The sequence below is a fragment of the Cucurbita pepo genome, chromosome 18 (assembly GCF_057944985.1).
Source record: "Cucurbita pepo subsp. pepo isolate OVF chromosome 18, ASM5794498v1, whole genome shotgun sequence".
Lineage (NCBI taxonomy): Eukaryota > Viridiplantae > Streptophyta > Magnoliopsida > Cucurbitales > Cucurbitaceae > Cucurbita > Cucurbita pepo.
In genome coordinates, this window is record NC_141815.1 from 2076753 (window position 1) to 2087390 (window position 10638).

The following is a 10638-nucleotide window of genomic DNA, read 5'->3' on the forward strand; positions in this document are numbered from 1 at the left end:
TTAGCTCTCGTTAAAGACACTTGTGTCATTCATAAATCAGTTTAAGTATACAATGTTTCAACTTTTACTTGTCATCCGTATACGTTGGTACATTCTTTTCCATCTCTATGGGCATACTATTGTGTATTTAAACTATGTTTGAAACGTCTAACAGAAACATCTGACCTTCCTTAGCAAAATCATTTTCAGGCATACTCTAACATTTAGTAGCTTACTGAAAGTATAGCTCCTCATTCATAGTACAAACCTTACTAAATCTAATCATCATTAATACATCAATTAACATTCACATTCCATGCAAGGTAAATCATAATATAACAAAACAACATCATTTATTATCTTTCGTAAGGCATACTGTACGGTGACAAGGCATCAACGATGGGACCATGGAACATGCCAAGGCTACCTTGTAGGCTAGTCTACAGAGTTGATAACCTAGAGCTTTGATACCAACTATAACGACCATACATTTCTACTAACCTAAAGTTGCTACTGTGTACATGACGTAACATCTTATTTGGAAATAGTCATTTAAAATTTCTTCATAAAACAATTCCATAGACTTACATGTTCAAGAAAAGGTCTTTATTAAAACAGTATAGAAGTATTAAATAAACCAAAGTAAATATTAAAATAACAATGCCTCATACTTACATAAGGTCTAAGAAATTAAATGCAACTATCCTATACATGTGTCATGGTCTTGAGTTGCGGTGTCGTTGTCAACCATACATGTAGAAATAGCACACGACTGGAGTATTTTAAGAAATGCTCAGTAAGTGACACCACTATTGGGGTCAGAGAATGCAAAAACATGTAATCTTGATTAGGGACCTATCATTTAAAACCATCATAGAGGTGGCCTTCAGTCCATACAAATTGGATGTGTACCCTTCCTACAGATGACCCACACGTCCAAGCGCGGTGGCTCACACACCCCTTGGGCTAATTATAGTCGGGCTAGTGGGCTGTAGCTGGACGTCTGGAGGTACAACAAATCATTGAATATCATGCAAGGCATGATGATGATCATCATTGTGTACGCATTTGTACTCATCATCATAAAATAGGAAGTAACCCAGTGTAAATGAGCATACAATATGCACGAAGTCCCTGTATTTTGCATCTTAAATAATTCTTGCGATGCAACCCCATACATTCTTCACATATTACTCTAGGTAACATGTATGCATAAGCCTTCATAAATTTATCATTTATAACATAATTTAGAGGTTATGTATTAGAAAAACTCTTTATCATAATGTAACATGGCATCTCATACATGCACATCATTGTAATGTGAGGTATCATCATATTATGACATATCATCATCATATATCTTATGTCATCATGTCATAATGCATCATCATCCTAGCGTTTCATATCATCATAGTACATCGTATCATCACACATAATAACATCATCATAATACATCCTAATGTAATATCAACTCACATCATCATAACATCATATCATCATCATAACACATCATAATATCGTATCGAAGTACATTATCATAACACATCATAATATCATATTGAAGTACATTATCATAACATCATAGCATCATAATATCATATAAACATACATGACACATGCAAGGGCCACTAGGAATATGTCATCGTACAAAAGACAAGTCTTCTAACCGAGCCAATAGTAAGACCACTTACTTGGTTAGCCTAGGCCGAAAATACTACAACCCCTTGATGTCAGCTTAATGCTGCTCTATGAAATTTACTTCTACCCAACGAGTTTCACAATTAGCGTTAGAACCAAATCTCTTGACAAATCTCTACTTCAGACCCAAACTATAGATCAAATTTAAGCTTTAGAACAATACCTTGACAAACATAATCAAATGACACATCGAGATAGGAAATTAGTTACTTCAACTTAGGCCTATAGGTAAATGAGCTTACTATTAAAATGTGTTTAAGCTGGGTTAGACAATTGTATGATGTATAATTAACACATACTACGTGGTTTCTTTACGTGTTATTACTTGCGTTATAGTATGCTTATGAATATTTTGTGATTCATGTACTTTTGGTATATTGATCTATGAATGCTATGGAGCTAACTTAAGATTAGTATGAACGAAATGTCATCCACATATATGTATGCCTCATAGGAAGGTTATGTCATTAAAAGTATGGAAGTATGATGTACATCATAACCATACACGATGATTTAAAACGGGGAACCTCATGTACATTGTATGTCACAACCACAAGTTACTTCTCCATTATGTTTATATGTATGTGCACACAATAATTTGATATATATTCCTTTCTTTCGGTTGGGTTTTGGCAGGGTGAGCGTGCGCTAGCCCATTGTTAGACCCAAGGGTATGTATACAATCCTATCTAATGTGTTCATGCATGCGTGTGCGTCTGAACCTTGGGTATAGAAATACTTTCCCTCCAACCCTATCCTTATAAGAAAGTAGAACCCAAAAAATAGTAACCAAAAGTAGGACCGACCATGGACCATGTTGTATGTAAGTGTATTTTTCTACTCGAGCAATAAGAGTCCTTTCTCGGTAATTTTAAATCCTGCCATTTATAACTGTAACCACCTAAGCTCATCGCTAACAAATATTGTCCTCTTTGAGCTTTTCTTTTCAAGCTTTCCCTCAAAATGATAGGAAGAGGTTTTCACATCATATTTCGCTCTCCTCCCCAATTGATGTGGGATCTCACAATAACATTTTTAGAGGTAAAGACAGGAGCCACATGTACGGACAATGACGTTTTCTGAGGAGGCCATAGATCTCATATCAAAAGCTAGCTTTTCCGTATTTATGTTGTAGACTCTAGTTATGGTAGGACTTCAGTATTTTATTTTGAAAATTTGATATTGCATACGTAGGTCCATGACAATAAATAAAGTGAATTGTTTTTAACAATTTCTTACCCATGGAAGCCATGACATGCATGTAGTAGTGTATTTTTTAAGTAAAATATAGAGTTGCGAAGAGTTTGCGTTGGATTCACCTATTTCTTCTCCGATAAGGATCCAATGTTGTTGCTTCTTACTTTTCTTGAAAACCCACTTGAAACCTAACTCAAATTCCGAAAACCAAATCGAGTCTATTTTTTCTAATTTTCTAAGGCTACGGTTCGATTTCTAAAAAAATCTTTAAATTAATCAAACTTTAGTAAGCTATTAGTGATAACTTTTAGTACGTGGATTCACCAAATAATGTGTAAATGGATTCCAATTGTATGGTATTAAAAAAATATAAGGGAAAAAAAGGGTATCCAATTTCAAGAACTTTAGCCTTCTCCTTTATAATCATTTATTAATTCAAAATCGTGCATCTTCCTAAACAATGATTGGGCCCCAAAAGTGATGAAAGAAACAAAATCTCATTTAAGCACCAAATTCAATGCCATTCAACCAGTGGATATTGTGTGTTATGCACACTCCTCTTTCACCCTTTCGCGTGCTCTTAATTAATATCATTTTGACAAAAAAGTTTATTTGATTTAAACACCATTAAATTTTTTATTCTATTGTTTCTAGGTCTTTCGAGGCATCTCGAGCACCTTTTTCTTCTAGGCACTTTAAGATTCACACTCTAAGTCTCTCAGAGCATCTCGAGCACCTTTTTCTTCTACGCCACTTTAAAATTCATCCTCTAAGTCTCTCAGGGCATCTCGAGCACCTTCTTCTTCTATACCACTTTAAGATTCACACTCTAAGTCTCTTAGGGCATCTCGAGCACCTTTTTCTTCTACACTACTTTAAGATTCACCCTCTAAGTCTCTGAATAAAATTCTAAAAGCTCGTGAAATAAATGGCAATTAAAAGAAAAATTGCGTACCTCGGTTACAAAAAATTATATTAACTAGTCACAGGCATCCTCGCCGGAATTCTCGGGCAACCTTACCTCTCCCAAGAACATGTTGGTTCCCCCTCTCACTAAGTCCAACTACCACGTTTGCCCACAAAAAAACCAAAAAAAAAAAAAAAAAAAAAAAACACACAGAAACATCGAAAACGAGAGGGAAGGAAAGAGAGAGGGAGACGAATGGTCGCGAAACCTCGTGACACCACCGTATAGTGTAGATAACCCCACGGAAGAGGACTAACGAGCCAAGGAACACCTTGATGCACACGAATGATTACTACTAAATGGTGTCGTAACTTTGCCGGCCGAAAGGGAAGGAAAGAGAGAGGTATCAAGTTTATGCAAAACTGTGCCTCACACTATTGAGGACATATTCTATTTATATTGGCAAAAGATTAACTAATAGATCCGATTTCATAGGAAACTAACGAAGTAAGCCTATTCTTATGGCATGACTAACTTCAAGCTATTCTAATGGATTGACCAATTCTAACAGTCCCCTTCAATCCCAACAAGTCTTGTACATGTTGAGATTGTTACAATGTGTAGTAAAAGGAGTTTTAGACAGTGGTTTTGTCAGGATATCAGCTACTTGATCACTTGATGAAATGAACCGAACTTCCATTGCTTTACGTGCTACTTGTTCTCGAACAAAATGAAAATCAACTTCAATATGTTTCGTTCTAGCATGAAATACTGGATTTGAAGTTAAATATGTAGCTCCGAGGTTGTCACACCAGAGGCGAGGAGCCTTTGATTGATACACGCCCAGTTCCTTCAGTAATGACTTGATCCAAATCATTTCTGCAGTAAGATTCGCAATGGCCTTGTATTCTGCTTCGGTGCTTGATCTTGACACTGTAGCCTGTTTTCTGGAACTCCATGAGATTAGATTTGCTCCAAGAAATACAGCAAAGCCGCTAGTTGAACGTCGATCATCGGGACAACCAGCCCAATCAGCATCAGAAAACCCCGACAACATCATGGTTGATTTCTGAATTTTCACTCCTAATGCTAGTGTGCCTTTAACATAACGAAGAATTCTCTTCACAGCACCCCAATGAGCATCAGTAGGTGTATGAAGATATTGACACACTTTATTGACAGCAAATGCCAAATCAGGCCTAGTCATTGTCAAATATTGTAGTGCTCCCACTGTACTTCTGTATTTGAATTGTTCTTCAGCTGATAAGGGTATTCCTTGTTCTCTGAATAATTTTTCAGCAGAACCCATTGGTGTAGACATAGGTTTGCATTTTTCCATGTTTACTCTTTTCAACAAATCTAAGGCATATCGTCTCTGTGACAGTATGATACCATCTCGTGTTTTCTTGACTTCAATACCCAGAAAATACTCAAGACCACCCAAATCTTTTACTGCAAAATCTATTTTCAATTTCTGAATCAACCTTTCGGTTGCTTGATCAGAGGAGCTCACAATAATTATATCATCAACATAGATGAGCATATAGATAGTTATCTCTCTGTTTTTGAGAATAAAAAGAGATGAATCAGCTACTGAAGCCTTGAAGCCTAACTCAATAAGTTTTCCAGTCAACCTTGAATGCCAAGCTTTTGGGGCTTGTTTCAGGCCATAAAGGGCTTTCTTGAGCTTGCATATGTAATTCTTTGGTTTGGCTGAGTCTTGAAATCCTGGTGGTTGTCGCATGTACACTTCCTCTTTCAGAATTCCATGCAAAAATGCATTTTGGATATCAACTTGTCTCATATTCCAGCCCTTGGTTACTGCTAGCGAAAGAATGACCCTGATTGTTGACGGTTTGATCACAGGGCTAAAAGTATCAGTGTAATCAACACCAAATCTTTGCTTGAATCCTTTGGCAACTAATCTTGCTTTTAATCTTTCAACTGACCCATCTGCTTTTCTTTTCACTTTATACACCCATTTACTATCAATGAGATTTATTCCAGGTTTGGGTGGAACTAGATCCCAAGTGGCATTTCGTTTTAGCGCTGAGAGCTCATCATTCATTGCTCCTCTCCATCTTGGATGTTGCATGGCTTCCTGCAGGTTTCGAGGTTCAGTAGCAGTCTCTATGATCGGAGTTGTGATAGTTACAGCGCTTGCGAATTTTCTTGAGGTTTCTGAATATCTGATAGTTCCATCAGTGAATTGTTTAGCTTGTACAATGTTATTTCTCAACCTTGTTCGCATTGGATGTTGACTAGCTGCTTCAGTTGGTTGATCAGACACATGTTCATGAGTTTGGTTTTGAGCATTGATCGAACTGCTCTCAGCTTCATATTCTGCAATTTCCTCTGAACTTCTTGTATTATCTGCAGAAGATAAGCTGACACCAGACAAGTTGTCACTAGCAATATTATCAGTTTGACCATCATTCATATGGGAATTACTAACAACTGGTTCAATATCTGTAAGAGCATTTTCAGTGTAAAAACTAGCAAGTTTGGCTAAGGCTGGAAGTAGAACAGGATGATGTGGATTTGTGGTTTTGTTTGGTGGCTTAGATTCTTCAAAAGGAAAAATATTTTCATCGAAAACCACGTCTCTAGAGATGTAAATACGTCCTGTACTTCTATTTAAGCATTTATATCCCTTATGAGAAGAACTATAACCCAAGAATATACATCTAGTAGTTCTGAAACTCAGTTTCTTGTTGTTGTAAGGCCTTAAATTAGGCCAGCAAGCACAGCCAAACACCCTAAGCATGGAGTAGTCTGGACTTTTACCAAACAATTTATGAAGTGGTGTGTCTTGTTGTATGGTTCGGCTGGGCATTCTATTTATAAGAAAGCAAGCTGTGTTGAAAGCTTCATCCCAGTAGGATAGAGGCATGTTGGCTTGAGCGAGTAAAGCAAGGCCAGTTTCTACAATGTGTCTGTGTTTTCTTTCGACTAACCCATTCTGCTGGTGTGTGTGAGGACAGGAGATATGATGTTCAATGCCTGTGGATTTGAAATAATTGTGTAACCGATGGTATTCACCCCCCCAATCTGATTGGACGGAGCGAATTTTGGTATTTAGCATAGTTTCAACATGTTTTTGAAATTGAAGGAACACAGACTCAACATCAGATTTGCATCTCAGAAAGTAAATCCAAACATAACGACTAAAATCATCAACAAAGGAAACATAATATTTGGAATTATTTACTGACGCAATGGATGGACCCCATACATCAGTGTGAATTAATTGAAGGGGTGCTGTAGATACATGCTGAGAAGAACCAAATGGCAATTGATGTGCTTTCCCTAATTGACAAGCATTACAAATTGAGGAAGAGGGAATATTAGTATCTATAGCTAAATTATTATCTTGTAGAATTCTAATGGTAATTGGAGATGCAGGGTGCCCTAGCCTTCTGTGCCATTGTTCTTTCGAAAGTTTGGCTGTCAGCAAGGCTTGACTGAAATTATGCGGTAGAACGTATAGGCCATTCTTACATCTACCGTGGAGCAGGAGTTTCTTCGTGACTCGGTTCTTAACCAAAAAATAGTTTGGGTGAAATTCTACAACAGCATTATTATCAGATGCTAGTCTTTGTACTGAAATTAGGTGCTTATTGATTTTAGGAACATATAGGATATGTTTCAGAACAAGAGATGAACCAGAAATTAATGAATTCCCAATATGAGAGATAGACAAACCTGCGCCATTTGCAACCTGAATTTGGTCGGTGCCAGTGTAGCGTTCTCTGGTGGTAAGCCTCTCTAGGTCATTGGTGATATGATCTGTGGCTCCAGTGTCAACATACCAGTTTGTGTCACTAGTGTATCCACTGGTTGCCAAAGCTGCTTGTTTGAGATTATTTTCGGCTTGATATGCCTGATCAAATCTGTGCCAGCATTGCAAAGCATCGTGATTGGGCTTACCACAAATCTGACAGACAATGCCTGAGCTGCTTTGTGTCTTTGATGGTTGACGTCCAGGATTGTTCACAGTACGCCTTGATTGTCCATGACCACTATTTAACTGACGACTACGACCGCGACTACCTCGACCTCCATTGGCACCTCCACGAATGGATATCCTATTGACATTGTTAGCAGATGAAAGTTGCTCAAATGTACCCTTACGCAAGTGCCGCATCTCATAGCTCAGCATGTGAGCATACACGTCGCTGACAGTGTATACATCTGTTCTGGTTGTAATGCTTGTGACTAGAGGATCATAATCTGGACCAAGTCCTTGCAGCATGTAGGCGATGAGTTCTTCATCCTCTATTCGCTTGCCAATGGCAGCAAGTGTATCACCAAGATGTTTTACTTTACGAAAGTAGTCAGCAATTGTCATGTCCTTTTTCTGGATAGTAGAGAGTTCCATACGGATCTGCATTGCTCTTGCTCGAGATGTGGAAGCAAATTGTCGCTCCAGCGTAATCCAGGCTTCTCGTGCAGTGGTGATTCCAACCATCGTGCTGAGAACCTCCTCAGTGACTGATGAGTTGATGAGGCTGAGTACCAGCTGGTCCTGGGGGTACCAGACTGTGAACTCAGGGTTGATGATAATTTTGCGATTCCCTGTTTCTTCACTTGGTTCAACGGCGATCGTCTGGCTTGGTGCAGGCATGGATCCATCCACAAAACCAACAAGGTTTTGGCTACGCAAGTAGGGAAGGATTTGGGTGGACCACAGTAGATAATTTTCTTGTGTAAGCTTAACACTAATCACCTGACTGATCGACGGAGAAGACATTGTGTTGTTTGGGATTGACATGTCTAACAGCAGAGGCTATGGATCTCGTGGATCTTATTTCGGCTCTGATACCATATCAAGTTTATGCAAAACTGTGCCTCACACTATTGAGGACATATTCTATTTATATTGGCAAAAGATTAACTAATAGATCCGATTTCATAGGAAACTAACGAAGTAAGCCTATTCTTATGGCATGACTAACTTCAAGCTATTCTAATGGATTGACCAATTCTAACAAGAGGGAGAACTAACGAGCCAAGGAACACCTTGATGCGCACAAGTGATTACTACTAAGCAGTGTCGTAACTTTGCCGGCCAAGGTCAGCTTACTAAACTTGACTTTTAAAAGAATAAACTAATTTGATCCACCTTCTAAAAAAGGTAGGATTGTAACCCTATTTTCAGGATAGTCCATTGACCCGACCAAAATAGTGTCAACCCACAAACTAAATTGAATTTTTCCATTTTTCAAACCTATAATCCAACTCAAATCGAAAAAAAATCTAACCCAACCCAACCGAACTTTCATGGTTTGAATTCGATAGTCTAGATTGGTCAAGTTATCGACTCGTATGAACCATCCTAACCTAAACAAATTTGGTAGTACATTTAAAGAACTTTTAACAAAGAATGTAGCCAACCATATATATTTATAAAGTCTCATAGAAATATTTTAATTTAACATTTGAAATTTTAAATTCTCACACTCTCCTAGAATTTAAAAATAAATAAATAAGAAAGGTCGACTTCACGCCTTTGCTTCAATATTTTTAGGTATGAATATTAATATTCTTTTGTGTGATATTACAAAGTACACATATGGTACCTAATTATTTATATATCCGTTTGAAATTAAAAGTATATTTTAACTTTAGTTTAACAATTAAATAATGCATATGCGACAATAATCTTGTGGGTTGGTGTGTACATATTTCATTTGATTAAAAATATAAAATATAACGTTTAAAGATAAAACGTACTAAATTGATATTGATAGACTCGAGGTGGGAAGCGTTTGAGAGATATGTAGTTACAGAAGGGATAGTCTCGGAGCGTCAATTCGTTTGTGTATTTTGGGTCTATTGTATTTTTATTGAAATTGTATCTCGAACTCATTCCTTTTTCGGGAGCTGTAAGGTGACAAAAGGGGTCGTTCTAGGACATTAATACGTCGATTCTATTTGTAAGAACAACACTGATGTAATGAATTGGGTTCGTATAGGCATTTTTTTGATGCCCTATTGAAATAGCTTTTCTGGCTATATTTTCACTTATTTCATAACAGCTACCCAATATTTGGGGATCCTTTCTTATACGTGTTTCTATGGGTTTTAGTGTAACGGGTTTGTCTGAAAATATACGTACCCATATTTTTCTGCTCCGTCGTGCATTTCGTGTCATTGCCCTTCGTCCCGTTTCGATTTGTCTAGATGTGATCCAAGTGGGTTCAAGTGCTTGAATAGCCTATCTACCGAAGCAAATACGATTGCTAATTAGATTTAATTGGGCTATTGTGTGTTTTAAACTACGTCAAATTTACCCTTTTTTTTTTCAACGGTCCAAAATTTGAAAACTCGAAAATCGGGTCGTGACAGATACAGTCGACCAATGAATGTCATACAATGTCGAACTACCTACAAAAAGAAATGGCCTAAATCCAAATTTATTAATTAATCATGTTTCAAGGTTTTTATGAAGAAAAATATTATATTTGTATGTTTATATAGGCGGATTGCACTTTGTTCTAATATAATTTTTAATCAATTTATTGAAGAATCTTTTTTGGTGTTTTTATTATTTTTATTTTGGATCTAAAGTTGTTATACCTTTATTTTGATTCACATTCTAACCCTTTTCATGCATGCTAATTTTTCTTGGATTTTTTACTTACATTTCATATCAGTTTTCGGTTATTAAGAAATTTTAAATTCTATTTTTCGGTTAGGTATATTAAACTTGGTGTGATATCGCACGTTGGGTGGGGAGGAGAACAAAACATCATTTATAAGAGTGTGGAAATCTTTCCCTAGCAGACGTGTTTTAAAGCCTTGAGGGGAAGCCCGAAATGGAAAGCTCAAAGAGGACAATATCTGCTAGCGGT

The 10638-nt window shown here is 37.1% G+C and overlaps 1 non-coding gene across 1 annotated transcript; it reads right to left on the reverse strand.

Annotated features, from left to right (window-relative positions):
• Nucleotides 1–7930: 7930 nt before the first annotated feature.
• On the reverse strand, nucleotides 7931–8066 carry LOC111794173 (small nucleolar RNA Z247). The gene has a single exon (XR_002815064.1). It is a non-coding gene; the product is annotated as a small nucleolar RNA Z247 (small nucleolar RNA).
• Nucleotides 8067–10638: the final 2572 nt, after the last annotated feature.